We start from the raw sequence: 18173 nt of genomic DNA on the forward strand, positions 1-18173 counted from the left end.
GACATCCTTCGTTTGTATTTCAGGAACATTCAAACATTCAACATTCTCATTTTTTTCTTCATATTTTGTTGCTAGAAACAGCAAATAATCCAGCTTCCTCTCAAATCTATCGTATGTGGCAGATAATTTTTGTAGTGCGGAAAAAATCATTTGAAATGAATCATTTGAAACTTGAACAGACACCATCTTTGTACACAGTTAGTATTTTTCCTTTGGAAACTCTAAGGTATTTGCAAGTAAAAACAAGCTGGGAGCTGTACAATCTTATCTGATCTTAGACCAATCCAGCCAAGCAATAAAAGTGTCAAGTTGTAGGGAGCCAAATTATAGTAAATTGGTTTACAGCCCACTTACAGAGGGTCAGAGGAGATGTTGGAGTAATCTTTCCTTTGTCCATGTAAATAGCATTTAAAACATTTAAAAATAGGGTAACCACCATCCATAAACCAATAAAGAGATCAAAATCGCCGCTAGCTTCTTCTGTTCTTTGGTTTCAATTAGCTTAAATTTTTATGCGGACCGTCTTTCTCTGAGTAATAAAATCACCTTACCAGCTGGAAAACACTTTCGCCATTCTTTGGGACTATCTGCAGTTTCGGTTAGCTTACAGCTAATCCAGAAGTCACTGCAAAGGAGGTTAAATTCCAAGCCCCCAGGGACTTTGCGAACGTCTCTGGGGTCACTGGATCTCCTCCTACCTTTCACTGTCTCTCCGGGACAGCTTGGGTTCAAAAATGAACCGTCCAATTCCTTCGGAATAGGGGAATTTCAGGAATAGCCTGAAAATCCGTCTTCTCACTGCTAAGCCCCGCCTTCTTCCTATATGAAAAATCTTCAGGTAATTAAAGCATGCTCCTGTATCTGGTCTTAACGATATGGGACAACATTTGTCTTACTTTACAGATGATATACAATCCTTATGTGAAGAGCTGTCCATCTTTCATTGAAGGCATTCTGTACATGAGGAGTAGTCCACTATTAGTTGTTTTGAAAATGGGGAGCCATAAGAAGGGAGAACAAGGCCTTGGAGTTGTTTATCAGCAATTTATGCATTAGCACACTGATCAGGCAAGCAGATCACCTATTATATTTGGGAAAAGCAACTTTCCTCTGTTTTGTAAACTTCAGAAAAGGTAGTAACGAATCCTGAGATACCTCTTTCATATGTGTGTCGCCCACTTATCCATCTCTCAACACAGTAACAGCAGCTATAGCAACACGAAGGTGAGTGGGGGAAACTGAGCTGCTTAGTGATAGTTACATCAAATGATCAATTAAGAGTCACCCCACACCTCTGAACAACTGAGTTCATACTGGAAGAAGATCATTGGAGAGTTCTAGGCAATTCTTCTACTATTTATGTTTATGTATTCATAGGATGAGCATAGATGGTTTAATAGCTTATAAACTCCAACAGAGAGCAGGTAAGTTCACTACTCCCACTCCAGAACTCTAAGAACAGCCAGTAACCTTGATGTTCACAGAGCCCACACTTCTTCGTGTGCTAATTGGAGTCTCACTCTAATCAATGTTCTTATTCAGAATGTTATCAAAATTATTCTATATAAAGGAAGAAATTGCTAAACCATCACTTGGTTGTTATCACTTTTTTGCCTTGTCCAGATAATATCTTGAAGCAAGAGGCACTGAAGGTACTGAAAGCATCTGTCACAAAAACTACAGAGAAAACCCATAACAAAATTCCTCATATAGCAGGCCAATGCTCTGCAGTACAATTCAGTTCCTTCAGAATTGGTCTTTATCTGCATTGACTAGCTAATGCCAAGTGTTAAGCTTATGTGACCAGGACTGGTAGCACATTAGGGACATGTATCTAAGCTGCTATCAGAACTCTTTTCAACTTCAGAAGTTTGTTGAGATGAATAGCTATACAAATTCAATACATGAATAGCAACTAAATAAATTGGTGGCATTATCCAATTCTCTTTATGGAGTGGAATTTGGGATTGGAAAATAATATCTTCTCACCCACTTTTTATTGCTGGTACTATATAATACAAAATAGTTGCTTATTTCAAATCTAATTATTAAGACTTATTAAGAGTTCTAATTAAGATGGGTGAAATCGCAGGCCTATCTAGTCAACCAAAAGCAAGGCTTCAATGCAAATGGTCCCCAGAAAAGCAGACAATTGGTACCTCTATAACTAAATTATGTGAAGTACGTAGGCATTGAAAGTCTTCCGAAGTGTCAATCGCTACAACTTTGGTCTTCTGTACGCCTTTCAGGCTACAGTCTGCCATCTGACTTTGTGGTCTTCAGAACTTCTTTCTCCAAAATGCCTTATCAGTACATAGTATCTTATCAATAATTTATTTTCACTAATGCCAGTACAGTACTTTTCTTCCTCTCTTTTAGTTCACATGAATCTTTTCCTCTGTGGCTAAGGAATCCCAAAGTGGCATGAAGCAGTCCCTTATTTCCCATAAGGTTCCCATTTTACTTGCAACTTGAGAAGAATTCAGCTAGATCAATCATTCACGATTCAAAGGAATAAGTGGAATCTACAACAAAAGTTTACAGTGTGTCCTTAAATCCTGAGTATTTTTTTTCATTGCAGTAGATGGCCATATATTTTTCTAATGTACCCCATTCTGTTTCATTCCTCTCTAACCAAGGAATTTGAAGGGAAGGAGTCAAAAAAGACAAGATGATGCTTACACCCACGCAATCACAACAAATCTACCAAAGATGGGACTTTGATCACATACTTGTCACCATCCTGATTTCTTTTTGACCATTCTTTTAGACAATCCTATCCCCATATTTCTAATTTTCTTTTTTGACCTAAATTTGGCATTGTGTAATTTGAGGCTAAGGTAAAGGTTTTCCTCGCACATATGTATTTGCTGTTCCCGACTCTAGTAGGGAGTGCTATCTCTATTTCAAAGCCGAAGAGCCAGCGTTGTCTGAAGACTTCTCCGTGGTCATGTAGCCGGCATGACTAAACACCGAAGACACATGGAACACTGTTAACTTCCCACCAAAGGTGGTCCCTGTTTTTCTACTTGCATTTTTATGTTCTTTTGAACTGCTAGGTTGGGAGAAGCTGGGACAAATAATGGGAGTTCACTCCATTATGTGGTGCTAGGGATTTGAACCGTTGAACTGCTGACCTTTCTGATCGACAAGCTCAGCATCTTAGCCACTGAGCCACCGTGTCCCACCTTTTTGAGCTTATATTTTGAAGCTACTAAACATTTCATAGGTGTTTATTTTTCCCCACTTCTTTTATTGCTGGGTTTTTAGTAATTATTTCCTTCTGCTAATACTGATATCCCCTGCAAGCCTGATAATATCTCCCTCTTTTTTAATGTGGCCTTGTTTGCTGTTGAGTGTTAAGGGGAGCAATTAATGATTAATGTTATTTTTCAGGTTTTATTTTGAAACCAAAACAAAGAGGAAACAAATCAATGGCTTTTAGAAAAGTAAAAGATATTTAATTATTTTGATCATCAGAATTTTCCTACTTTCAGCCTTTGGAGAGAGAGTTCAACTGTTCAAATGAATAAAGATAATTGTGTTTATGCTACCTATTCATTCCTCAGAAGACAATTCTTGCATGAAATGTATTATCCCAATCCTCCCTCCCCCAATGCCTCCCTTTTAAATGACTGCTTTTCTCAAAATTCCCTCCAAGGAAAAGGATGATAAATCCTAACAGATTTTATATACTTTGAGGCTACCTTTGAAAGAAGGGAGAAAATGCTTTTTTACTATCAGACACTAAAGGACATGGTGGCTCAGCGGCTAAGATGCTGAGCTTGTCAATCAGAAGATCAGCAGTTCAGCAGTTCGAATTCCTAGCGCCATGTAATGGAGTGAGCTCCCATTACTTGCCCCAGGTTCTGCCAACCTAGCAGTTCAAAAGCATGAAAAAATGCAAGTAGAAAAATAGGGGCCACCTCTGGTGGCAAGGCAACAGTGTTCCATGCCCCTTCAGCATTTAATCATGCCAGCCACATGATCACGGAGATGTCTTCAGACAGCGCTGCTCTTTAGCTTTAAAATGGAGATGAGCACTGCCTCCTAGAGTCGGGAACAACTCGTACATATGTGCAAGGGAAACCTTTACCTTACTAAAGGACAACTTAAGCCTGCCTCATGCATGGCAATAGGATAAAGGCAAGCAACATGGGGACAGCAAACATTTGGTGGGGGGGGGGCATGTTTGTGCCACACTTGGGTGCAAGAAAGGAAATATCTACAGTTTGGATTGCAATATTGGTTCTGTAAGGTAATTAAATTACTTTCAGCTTGCTAGCTGATCATTTTCTCTATCCTGAATTTGACATTGGCTCAAAAGCATTACTCATCTCCTCCTGGAAATATATTAGATCAATCTTCAATACAGCAAATGCAAGAGTCAGGCCATTTTGATGAACTCAGAAGAAAATCTTTTTCCCCTTCCTGAATTTAATACACACCAAGGACATTGAAGCTCAGAAGAATGAAGGGTGTTGTGCAGAAAATGGAGGAATTCTGCCCTACAGATCTAATTTTAAAGATAGATTGTTTTCAGGATTATGGAGGAAAGGATGTAGACTACACAAGTAGCTCCCCAAGAAAAAAATAAAATCAATACTTAATTCGGGCTTCATTGATTTGTGGTTTGCACATTCTGTCTATTCACTTTGTTTTGAGGGGATTTTATGCCCCAAGATTAGCAAGGTCTGCTTTATGGAGGCTATCTCTATTAAATGACAACAAGTGCACTGAAAGTAGAAAAATATAGAACTTTTCCTTAAATAAAATGTGGATTGAAAAAGGAGCACACACCATTATTTGGAAGGGATTTTACCTCTTGCAAATATAAACATGTCTCTCCTGTTCACACACACATACCCACACACACACAGGGGGAGAGGGGAAGAGAGAGAGAGAGAGAGAGGGAGAGGGAGAGGGAGAGTGTATGCTGGTGCTCTGTTTAATTTCTTGCTTTTGCCAGAGAATATTTCATTTGGTGGTCTTCTCTCTGTTTTATTGCAAAATAAGCTCCCTGAGAAGAATTATATATTCTTGTGTCCTTTCTTCCAGATTCAGTGGGCGATTTAGCACTGTGGTGTCTCAGAACAAACCCCAAATCTGATAGTATGAAGAGAAGTTGCAAGGGATAGTGTGTATGTGAGAGAGGGGCGGGGGAGCGATATTAAGGAGAATTAAGAGAATTAAGGAGAAACTTCCTAGCAGTGAGAACAATTAACCAGGGGAACAGCTTGCCTTCAGAAGTCGTAGGTGCTTCATCACTAGATGTTTTTAAGAAAAGAATGGACACCCACCTGTCTGAAATGGTATAGGGTCTCTTGCTTGAGCAGAGGACTGGACTAGAAGATCTCCAAAGTCCCTTCCAGTTATATTCTGATTGAGAGAGGGAAAGAGAGAGTTACATGACATCAAGACCTGGCTTATCAGCAGATATATAAAGTGAATACATTATTCTGTGCAATGTGTTACCCTTATGACATCATCATGGCTTGTTTGCAGTTGCCTAGGCAGTTGCTTAGGATCGCTCTCAAGCCCTATGCCCCATTTACTTTTTAGTATCAGACAATCACTGTTCCTCCACGGCTCACAACTTTGCTCTCTTCCAATTTAGAGTGAAACAAGAGTTAGATGTACCAAGACTTCTTTAGATATAATGCATTTTTCCCTCACAAAAATTACCCTGCTACTACATGACACTGTCAGTTCTCCTTCACTAGAAGTCTTCAAAGAGAGGCTGGATGGTAATCAGAGATACTCCAGTGGATCCTGCACTGAGTAGGGGGTTAAACTAGATTACTTTTAAGATACATTCCATTGTTAGGATCATGGAAAAGCCCCTTATCTGAGGCTAACTGTCAAGTTAGGGTAGTTCAGGTAGTCTTTGACTTATTACCGCAATTGACCCCAATATTTCTGTTGCCAAGCCAGACAGTTGTTAAGTGAGTTTTGCCACATTTTGCAACCTTTCTTGCCATTTAAGTGCTTCACTGCAATTGTTAAGTTAGAAACATGGTTGTCAAGGGAATCTGGCTTTCCACTGACTTTGTTGGCCAGAAGTTGCAAAAGGTGAATACGTGATCCTGGGTGGGACACTGCAACCGTCATAAGTATGAACCAATTGCTAGACACCCAAATTCTGATCATGTGACCCTGGGGATGCTGCAATGGTCGTCAGTGTCAACAATGGTCATAAGTCACTTTTTTTAGTGCTGTTGTAACTTTGAACAGATACTAAGTGGATAGTTGTAAGTCAAGGGCTACCTGTACTGGACTAATCCAACTTTGTACTTTTTGTCTGGAGCAATTATTAAAATCAGCATTGTGTAATGTAGCTTAGATTCTGCATGTTTATAGAAATAAACAACTACAGTATTAGATAATCAACAAAAGAGTTCCTTCAGATGACTCATAACATTGCTCTCTCCGGGACTCAATATAGTTTTGGTGCACTAATATTTCACTAATCCCAGCAAGCTGCCTTTCTGATCTATGATCTGGGTCTGTTCCATCTTGATTATCCATCCCGGCAACCACATATTATCTCTAATGCCTTATCCCTGGAAGTGAGAAGTTTATCACAGGCACTATTATGTCAGGAAAAAAAATATTAATTCCTATCTACCTTTATTTATGGAAATCAACAGGAATAGTCAGATTAATAAACAGAAGAAATGTTAATTATCCAAATAAATCTATCCTTTAAATATTTTATATTATTTTGACTACTGATAAAATTTTTAGAGAGATTGGTTTAAAAACCGAGCTGTTCCATTTGCTGCTCTAACAAAGGACACAGTAGGATCAAATCCTTGTGTTTTCATACAAATAAAAAACTATGATGTGGTCTCCAGGTCAGAGATTGAATTGGAAAAAGAACTGAGAGAGTTACTCAGGTTGTGATTCACAAACATGTCCTTCATAGGAAGAGCGGAGAAGAAAATGCACTGGCATCGGTGTTAGGACTAGACCATCAACTAAGGCTTATCTGAACAGAGAAAAAAAACCTATTGTACAGGTGAGTTTTGATGGATAATTAAATGCACCTAGTATTTGCCAAAATGTATCTCTATTCCCAGCCCATATATGATTGGTTGACATTTTCTGTTAGTTAGTGAAATTTGTTAGGAACAAGGGTGCAAAACAAACAACAATAGAATCTCCAATATCATGGACTTAACATGGTCTATGTAGCAGAGTTCCTCAACCTTTCCAGATTTGTGGACAGGCGGCAGTGGGGATGGTTCGGTGTAAAGCAGTAGGCAAATATGCATGTGTGAGTGCAGATCCATTTGTATGACTGGCAGGTGACACACCCACTGCTCACACAAATGGAGCACACTCACCCGCCACTTACATGGCCCAGTTCTGAACGTCTCAGGGCCCGGTAATGGGCCAGAACCCAGGAGTTATATCATGTCCTACTACAGCAGGAGACTCCAAACTCTGGCTTTTGGCCTATTAGAAACTGGGCAGTACAGATGGAGCTGAGCAGCAGGTGAGCAAGCAAAACTGAAACCATTCTCTCTCCCCTCTGGTCCCTGGAAAAATGTTCTTCCCCCAAATTGGTCTCTGCTGCCAAAAAAGGTTGGGGGCTGCTGTACTAGTTAGAGAACGCACCTTGGTCAGCACCATGCATGTGGCAAAATAGGCAGCAGCAGCAGCAGCAGCAGCAACACTAAATGGATTGCCAGTAATTCTCTTTCAGCTCAAGGGCTAGTGAACTTCAGCCAGGGGAACAGTCCAAAAGCAACAGAATAATTCTTTTCCTGCCCATTTGTCCTTATAATGTGTCAAGCTGAGAGATCCCAAATCACTGAATCCTTCAGTAATCTCTATGGGTGTGATAAGATTTTGCCTAGTTCTAGACTAATGCTTTTAGCATTATGCCACTTCACACTCCCATGGAACACTTAACACATGTTGAGGCCCACCATGTGCCTACATCTCCTCTCTTTTCTTTCCATTCATTTGTCCCTAGTTTGAGGACAAGAGTGGGCACTGCCAGGCAACCCATCTGTCTTATGTTCTCTGTCAGTTACACTTGGGAAGTCTTAAAAGAGTTGTTTTCTTGCCTGGATAAGCTCACTGTAACAAAACTGCCTGAAACCTACCAATGTTCCAGCTAATCCTGAAAGCTTCCATTTTCCAGGAAGCAATCAATATAACATAACGGTAAGCGGTATTGACAGGGAAAGGTATTTCATGCTGGAGGAGAGGAACTACTGCTGTAGAAGAAAGACAGTTCATAGATCCCCTGTCCGACAGATCTGTTTGAACGGATTTCATCTCAGAAATAGCTTTTCGGGTATTTGTGCCTCCAGTCAGGAATTATCACAGATCACAATGACCGAGACACAGAGAGGAAAGTTTAAGCCCTTTAGATTTTAGCAGGGAAATTATGAATGTTTTTAAACCTCTTCTGTGAAAAACAGTGGGCTGAGCAAAAATGTATTTGAATTGTTCTCTTTGAAAAGTACAATTCAAGATTTGGGTCACGTGAATTAGGATTTCTGAGCATTTGCTTATGGGGTGATAAATGGGACATTCTCCTAACATGAAATGATTTTGATAAATATTAAAACTTTTTCTATGCTTACAGTACATTTTGTTTCACTGAAAAGGCTGTGTTCAAAGTTACCTTCTAAGGCACGTACTCTTATCCAAAGGTCTGTAGAACTGTGCAGGAATTGAAATCAAAATGTTCCAGAAAAATGGTTTAGCTTCTACTAGAACCATGATGGCAAACATATGGCATGTATGCCACAGGTGGCACGCAGAGCCCTTTCTGTGGGCACACAAGCCATCGCCCCAACTCAGCTCCATCATGCATGCGTGTGCACCTCCCGCTGGTCAGCTGGTTTTTGAGTCTGTTGCACATGCGTGGGAGGTGGGACACATGCGTGAGATATGCATGCATGAGTGGGCGGGGCACATGCACAGGGGTCACATGCACATGCATGGGGGGCAGGAAGCATGAGGGGTTGTGTGTGCATTGCATTATGGGAGCGCATGCACAAACATGCTTTTGGCACTTGGCACCAAAAAGGTTAGCCATCACTGTCCAAATAGGAGAATACCACTCTCTACTGCTAAATATTTCAGTAATTTTCCTTCCCAAGATACTTAGGATAGAGGGAAAGAGAATAAGAAGAGAAAGACTTGAGTTGCTAAAGTTCTTTACATTTCCAAGGGATTTTGGTGCTTCTCAAACAAGTTAAACAAAGCAGGTGTGTCAATTCATCTGTGCTGAAGCTGCAATAACGAATTGCCACTTGAAAGAATGTAAGCAGCAGTCACCAAAGTATAAGTATTTAGAAGCAGCGTTACTGGATTCAGTTAGAATTATTCCCAAATAACGGATAACCGTGATGAATAACCTTGTAAACATTTACCTCTGAGTAAGTGCCACTGAATGCACCACTTACTTCTAAGTGAGCATGGTTACTGTTAACACTTAATGGTTTCAAAAATAGAGCATATGGCTACAAATCATCAGGTCTGTTATTAATTTACCAATCCTTCATTTATGAGCTCAACCTGCACACAATGAATCCATTAATAAAATACATTTATTTTGCTTGTTGTGACTTCACGTTTTCAAGAAGGTTGGCAGGGAGATGATATGTTCAGAATAAGGTTAATATCTTCCTTTGCGGAACCTAACTGCATACCTTTGCAGACCCAGTACCTCTTAACATTCAAAAATATAATATATGTTTACTAAATAAACACAAAGCATGAACATTTTTGAATCTTTTTTTTAGGGATCAGGATGCTGTTGTTATATGAATAACCTGATGGAATGATACTGATGGAATAGAAGTCTGGGTAACTTTTCAGAAGACAAAGGGATGAAAAGTCTATTTCTAGATATTCAAAGCACTTTTCCAGCTTGGGAAAATGCAATCGACACTTTAAGAAAGCATATTGGATGTTTATTCCTTTGTGGAATGCAATTGAAAGAATGTCATGTGGATCTATTGGATGTATTTGTAACACAATTAGTGGCAGTATGTTCATGCTCAGAAAGCTGGAAAGAGGGAGAAAGAGAAAAATGTGAGAAGTTCATTTATTCTCTAGACCATTTTGTTATTAATGTACTTTGGAGATCTGTGATGTATAATGATGCACAAAATGGTTTATCTAGCCAAAATGTCACGCAGCAGAAATAATATCTGTGCACTTAGTAGCAATGAACAACTATTTCTGGACATTTTATGAGGTTTTTTTTTAGTACTGTACCCTTCTCATTTGGGCTGGAGTCTTCCAAATGAGTCTTTATGAGTGGTTCTGTAGGTGGAGGCAGCACAGCATTAGAACTGTGTAGCACAGTCATTTAAGGCTGGACTGTTCTTATATTTTAAGGAGTACCTTAAATGGGGCTAGAGGGCATTTAATTCAATTAGAGGTATTCATATTATGGTGCACAATATCCTAAATATAAATATAGTGTGTAATCTAGGGCTAGATTAAGAGTCAGCATTTTACAAATATTGCATCTACATTCACTTTGCTAATCAAGCTTTCCTTCAAAGTTTCATGGACATTTTAAAAACCCCAGCAACTACATAAGATTTCTAGAATAATCAATATGGGAGAAAATCAAGGCCAGGGCTCATTTCAATGCTTGTTTCTTCAAAAAGAAAATAGTGATTGCCACAGTACATGTCAGTACATGAAGCTGCAATGGATTTAAAATATTGGTCCTCCAGAGTGGAATCATGCATTGTAATGGCACTGGCTACAACATATGCCGTTTTCAGAGGAAACAAAGCTAATCAACTTAAAGAAAAGAACAGATTTTTGTTGAATATGAAATAAATCTTTTTTTATTAAACACACATTAAAACATTGGACACAGTGTAGTCGTACTGGCAATGTCTTTGTCATACATACTAGAATATAAAGCTAAATATTATAACCACCATGCTTATTTACGGTTGGTCTATTCAGTGTTTAAAAATATAAGGATATTGTATTTCCATCCATGTTGCTTTGTTCTTGTCTTATACATTTTTATTGTTACGATTTCATACACAATTCTAATATCCATTCTATAAATCTTAGTCATTGCTTATTTGAGGTCTTTCTTTTTGTGTTCCAACCATCAATAACATTTATCCCAGATCTTATAATATTCTGATTTGTCTTTGTTTATCAATTTCCACATCAATTTATCCATTTCAGCACAAATTTTGAAAAGGCAGCAAGTCTTGATGATACAGTTAAAGAAGGGAAACAATAATTTGGTTTGATGGTGGAGATCTTGTGGCTACAGCTCTTCAAATCTGAACATTCATTTGTGAAACTTTTTTTGCACTTCTTCATTTACAATGATCAAGGAAAGTTGGCTGCAACCTTTGTTACATATTGACAGTATATGGCACGCAAGAGAGTATCAGGCAAAAGCACAAGAGCAGAAGTTACATAAAAATGTACCATTTAGGACCAAGCAGAGGGAGAAAATCTCTGTTATCATAGCTACCTGATTTCAGACACTCCCATGTACTTGTTGTCTTTCTCTTGAATATATGTGTGTATATGCCACTTATATAGTAAGACAACATATTTGTGTACATACGGAAGTCCTGCTAGTCCAGAATTTGTTGATGATTGTGCCCTGCTTCCCTCTCAAGTCAAGAGCCACGGTTGTTATTAGTTGCAAAGTCGTGTCTGACCCATCGTGACCCCATGGACAACATTCCTCCAGGTCTTCCTGTCCTCTACCATCTTCTGGAGTCCATTTAAGCTCATAACTACTGCTTTGGTGACTCCATCCAGCCACCTCATTCTCTGTTGTCCCATTCTTCTTTTGCCCTCAATCTCTCCCAGTATTAGGCTCTTCTCCAGTGAGTCCTTCCTTTTCATTAGGTGACCAAAGTATTTGAGTTTCATCTTCAGGATCTGGCCTTCTAAAGAGCAGTCAGGGTTGATCTCCTCTAGGACTGACTGGTTTGATCGCCTTGCAGCCCAGGGACTCGCAGGAGTCTTCTCCAGCACCATAGTTCAAAGGCCTGAGTACATAAGTTATTTTGCTATGTGAGACAAGAACATCTCACAAGTATCTTTCCCTTTCTGCCATAAATTGTCATCACTAGCATTGCTATTTAAAAATAATGTATGCCCTGTCCTATCTTTCAAAAGGATTTTGTTGAGATGAATGGAAAGGACTAAAGCTCAGTGGTGGAGCTCATTCAAGGTTCTTTCTCTGCAAAATCGTTTTCATGAGACCAAGTAGAAGGGTAATAATGGGGTGGGGGGGGGGGTTCAACTCTACCTGGATTCTGAAAAGTTTTGTCCATGATGCAATTTTGGGCTTAACTGTCAGAGTGTCTGGCCTGGAGAGTAGGAAGCAACTTCTTATACTCCTTCCTTGAGTGAATAAAAGCTATGGCTTTGAACACAGAAGCCTTTAAACATAGGAGCCTTTGCTGCATTGGGGTTGTCCAGTAGAAGGAGCACAGACACTACATCTAAGCTGTGTTCAAATCAATGTTGCCATATGAAAACACATTCTCAGAGGAAGCACTGGCTGACCTTTCTTTATCTCTCATGCAGTGGGGGTTAAAAGTCTGGGAACCGTTTGTATTTTTGATATTTCTGCATAAATATGACCTGAAATATGGTATGTTCTCCATCCAAGTACTGAAGCTAGATAAAAAGAATCCAACATGCCTGCCAGAAAGTCTTCCAGTTACTGACGCCCATGCACACGTGCCGATCAGCTGGCCAGCGTGCATGTTCATACTGGAAAATGGAAGATCAGCTCTTCCATTTCCAGTACTGCTGGACACACAAAGGCCAGCTGATTGTCCCATGTGCATGCACGGCAGAAACCTGGAAGAGGAATGGGCAATGCTGTGCATGCCAGGCAATGTGACTCCGCATGCCACTTTGGACATGTATGTCATAGGTTCGCCATCACAGATCTAGGAGTTGGGTGGAGAACAGATCATGTTTTTGTTCATACCTACGCAAAAATATTGAAAATTCAAAAGGATTCACAAACTGTTAAGCACTGTTAGATTTTAGGATTTAGGATTTTACTTTATTTATATGCCGCCCTTTTCCCTGGGGGGACTCAGGGCGGCTCACAATCCAGGGGGAGGGAAGAACAAAACAAGATACACACATAAAGACAATACATCATTAAAAGCGCAACAGTCATACTCTTCGGGTGGGGTTAAAGTCTTTAGCCCCAGGCCTGTCGGGACAGCCAGGTTTTAAGAGCTATGCGGAAGGTCTGGAGGGTGGTGAGGGTACGAATCTCCATGGGGAGTTCGTTCCATAGGGTCGGAGCAGCCACCGAGAAGGCTCTCCTCCGGGTAGTTGCCAGTCGACATTGACCGGCTGATGGGATTCGGAGGAGGCCTAATCTATGTTATCTTATTGGCCTAGTGGAGGTAATTGGCAGTAGGCGGTCTCTCAAGTACCCAGATCCAATACCATGAAGGGCTTTGAAGGTGACAACAAGCACCTTGAAGCGCACCCGGAGATCAACAGGCAGCCAGTGCAGCTCGCGGAGGATAGGTGTTACATGGGTGAAACGAGGAGCACCCACGATCGCTCGCGCAGCTGCATTCTGGACCAGCTGAAGTCGCCGAATACTCTTCAAGGGCAGCCCCATGTAGAGCACATTGCAGTACTCCAGCCTAGAGGTCACAGGTAGATAGGGATTAATTTGGCTACAAAGGTATTTTTCTCACATCATACAATAAGATGACTTTTTTTTTTTAGACATTTTATTAAGATTTATAGGCCGCCCTTCTCCCTGAGGGGACTCAGGGCGGCTTACAATCATGGGGAAGGGGGTGCAATAACAAAAGACAAACAATAAGTGAACAAAATAAAATGGTAAAACACAACTTGCATTCAACAGTCAACACTCGGGCGGGTAAATTGGAAACCTATCCCCAGGCCTGCTGGGAGAGCCAGATCTTGAGGGCTGTGCGGAAGGTCTGGATGGTGGTGAGGGTACGAATCTCGACGGGGAGGTCGTTCCACAGGGTCGGAGCTGCAACAGAAAAGGCTCTCCTCCGTGTAGTCGCCAGTCGACATTGACTGGCAGATGGGATTCGGAGGAGGCCCAGTCTGTGCGATCTAATCGGTCGGAGGGAGGTAATCGGCAGAAGGCGGTCTCTCAAGTATCCAGATCCACTACCATGGAGTGCTTTAAAGGTGGTCATCAGTACCCTGAAGCGTACCCGGAGACCGACAGGTAGCCAGTGCAGCTCGCGGAGGATGGGTGTAATGTGGGCGAACCGCGGTGCGCCCACTATCACTCGCGTGGCTGCATTCTGGACTAACTGCAGTCGCCGGATGCTCTTCAAGGGCAACCCCATGTAGAGCCCATTGCAGTATTCCAGCCTACAGATCACAAGGGCTCGAGTGACTGTTGCGAGAGCCTCCCGGTTCAGGTAGGGCCGTAACTGACGGACCAGGCGAACCTGGGCAAATGCTCCCCTGGTCACAGCCGACAACTGGTGGTCAAAAGTCAGCTGTGGATCCAGGAGGACTCCTAAGTTACGGACCCTGTCTGAGGGGTATAAAATTTGACCCCCCCCCAGCCTGAGTGTTGGAATATCGGCCAAATTATTGGGAGGGAAGCACAACAGCCACTCGGGCTTGTCCGGGTTGAGTACCAGTTTGTTAGCGCTCATCCAGTTCTTAACGGCCTCAAGACCCTGGTTCATCACGTCCACCGCTTCATTGAGTTGGCACGGGGCGGACAGATACAGTTGCGTATCGTCCGCGTATTGATGGTATTTTATCCTGTGCCTCCAAATGATCTCGCCCAGCGGTTTCATGTATATGTTAAATAGTAGGGGGGATAAGACCGAACCCTGCGGCACCCCATATGTTAGGGGCCTCTGCCCCCCGACCGACACCGACTGCGACCTGTCCGAGAGGTAGGAGGAGAACCACTGCAAAACAGTGCCTCCCACCCCCACCTCCCGCAGTCGTCGCAGAAGGATACCATGGTCGATAGTATCGAAAGCCGCTGAGAGGTCAAGGAGAACCAGGATGGATGCATGGCCTCCATCTCTGGCCCTCCAGAGATCATCGGTCAATGCGACCAAAGCGGTTTCTGTGCTGTAACCAGGTCTGAAGCCGGACTGGAAGGGGTCAAGATAACTAGCTTCCTCCAAGGCCCGTTGAAGCTGGAAGGCCACCACCTTCTCAACAACCTTCCCAATAAAGGGGAGGTTGGAGACAGGACGATAGTTGTTTAAAATGGCTGGATCCAAGGATGGTTTCTGCAGGAGGGGTCTCACCACCGCCGTTTTAAGTGCGGTGGGGAAGTGCCCCTCCCGAAGGGAGGCGGTCACGACCGCCTGGATCCAGCCATGTGTCACCTCACTGCTGTTGGCAACCAGCCAGGAGGGACACGGGTCCAGAATACAGGTGGAGGCACTTACAGCTCGAATGGCCTTGTCCACATCCCCGGAGGCAACATCCTGGAACTCAACCCAGAGATGGTTTGCCAAGTAATCCCCCTATGTCTCGGCTGGATCTACTGCGGTGGAGTCCAAGTCCGACCGAAACTGAGCAACTTTGTCCGCCAAGAACCTTAGATGAACCTTAGTCCTTCCGCCTCTCCAAGATCCAATTGGTTGGATAACAGCCAAGAACAAACAGCCCTTACAACATCTTTTCAGCAATAACTTTCTAGATTTCAATGTCTACTGAAGTCACTATATGCTGGTATTAGAATGAATACGCCTGTGAATCCCCTTTAGCAATTCTAGAGGACCACTTAGTAAGTGAAAATGAATGTTTCCAAAAATAACCAAAAAAGCCTTGCCTTATTTGAACAAGGGACATTGTTCCTAAGGGATTAAGCAAATATTTAAAAAAAAATCTCATTAAAAATCCTCTCTGTTGTGATTCAAAAGTACACAGCTCAGTCATAACAACCCAAGAAAATAAGTAAACTAGATTTTATATATTTTTGATACCTCTAACCTCCCAATCCCTTTCTCCTTCTCTGGAATGCATTTCCCCTTTCTTGACAGTGTGCAAGCATTCACTTATCTCCAAGTTGCAACTTTCCAGGTCTACTTTAAAGCATACTAGTGGATAACCCAATGTTCTCCGGGTATTTATTTATAGAGGGAACATGTCCTGACCAAACGTAATTTTTAATGTTGGATTTTACCACTTACCAGAGGGTGCCCCCCTTGCAGAGTACTGTGAAGCCATCATATAGCAACTCCACTGTGCTGTTCGGTAGAAGCCACTTTATGGCAATACGATAGAGGCCATTTAAAGGCACATTAGACTGCATCTTAACAGAACACCCCCCATGGTGTGTTAGGAGTGTCTAACCCCCACAGTATTTGTCTCCAGAGAGTAAATCATCTGTGTGCCAAGTTTGGTTGAAATTGATCAAGGCATTCCAGAGTTATGCTGGAACATACACACACAGATATATACATATACATATACATATACATATACATATACATATACATATACATATACATATACATATACATATACATATACATATACATATACATATACATATACATATACATATACATATACATATACATATACATATACATATACATACACACACACACACACACATATATTTATTATTTTTTTCCTCTATGCTATTCCTGCTCTGCTGTGAATTGTTGCCATGTAGCCATTATAAAATCAGCAAGATCACATTTGATATAAATTAACATTTATAGCATCACAGAATGTTTTAGAAAATTCAAATAGTCCTAGCATGCCACCACAATCTAATAATTTTGAATTACTAGAATTTAATTTTGTCCATGCTGATTTTGAAAACTGAATTTATAACAAAATAGACACTAGGATAAGTTCTCTGAAGTCAGCAGTTTGATTACTGCAATTTAAGTAAGCTTCAGTGCAATCTTACACATGTTTACATAAAAGGGAATCCTAAAATGTCCGGGGGACTAGCTCTTCAAAGCAGCCTGTCTTTCAAAAATATAGATTTTTTTCTTTTCTTTTATTTTTATTTTTGCAGCAGCAGCAGAGACTGGTAACCTTCTTGTGTTGGAAAGTGGGAGGTCTGTAAACCAAAAAAATTTTCAACCTACAAAGCCTACAGATGACTATCACTCAGTGACATGGTCAGGTGAGGCAGGGGGGGCACAGCCTCACTTCGTCATCATGAAAAGAAAAATAATGTAAAAGGGAAAAGGCGAGAGCTGAGGTCAGGCTGAGCTAGTTGCTGCCTCACCAAGGATGTCTCTGCTTAACTGTTTAAAAAAGCCTCTACTATGAGGCAGGAGAAATGCATGCCTCATCTAGTCTTTTTAGGCATTTTTTGATCACTCAAGCAGAGTTAAGCGAGGGTTAAAAGCCTAAAAATTCCTGATGTAGGTGAGGCACGAAGTTCTCCTGCCTCTCTAGTAGAGGGTCCTCGTTTGGGTGGGGCTTCTTCAGAGGACCTGAGGCAAGAGCAGAGTTTAAGTCCTCTTTGACGCAGCTGGAAAAGGTATGTGTGGGTTGGAGGGAGGAGGAGGAATTCAAACTTCATCCTCCTGGTGTGGGGCTTTTGGCAAAGGCTGGAGGGAAGGGCCCTGGCTCGCTTGTGCTCTCCCTCCCCAAGTGTAGTTTGATTGCAGGCAGAGCCACGTTGCCTTTTTAAACCTGTAATCAGTGAAGCTGGGCTGGATCCTTCCGGGGCTGGGGGAAAGTGTGTGTGCTCCAGTATGGCTCTTTGACTGGCTTCCTGCCTCCTCCTCCCTCCAATCCAACTTTGGGTGTGTGTGTGTGTGTGTGCGTTTGTTTGTTTGTTTGAGAGAGAGAGAGTGAGTGAGTGAGACAAGGGGGTAGGAGAGATAGTCCAATCCAATGTGTGTCTGTGTGTGTTTGAGAGGGGGGGAGGGAGGGAGGGAGAGAGGAAGGAGGGGAAGTGAGAAGAAAAAGAAAAATAAAGAAGGAAATTTCTTTCGCAAAGGAGAAAAACAAATGCTGTTGCTTTAAATCAGAACTGAGCAGACCTGGCTGTGGAATTCTGGGATTTGAAGTCCAGAAGTCTAAAAAAAATTTGAAACCCACCACTGTGTCAGTGCCTCACCAATCATAAACCTCACCACACGTCACTGCTATCACTAGAATATGGGGATAAAAGTTAGGGTCCTCTGAGGGTTTGGATCAGAGGTGGTATTCAGCAG

Source organism: Thamnophis sirtalis, unplaced genomic scaffold, assembly GCF_051295495.1.
Source record: "Thamnophis sirtalis isolate CommonGarterSnake01/CBP01778 unplaced genomic scaffold, rThaSir2_p1.2 scaffold_7, whole genome shotgun sequence".
Lineage (NCBI taxonomy): Eukaryota > Metazoa > Chordata > Lepidosauria > Squamata > Natricidae > Thamnophis > Thamnophis sirtalis.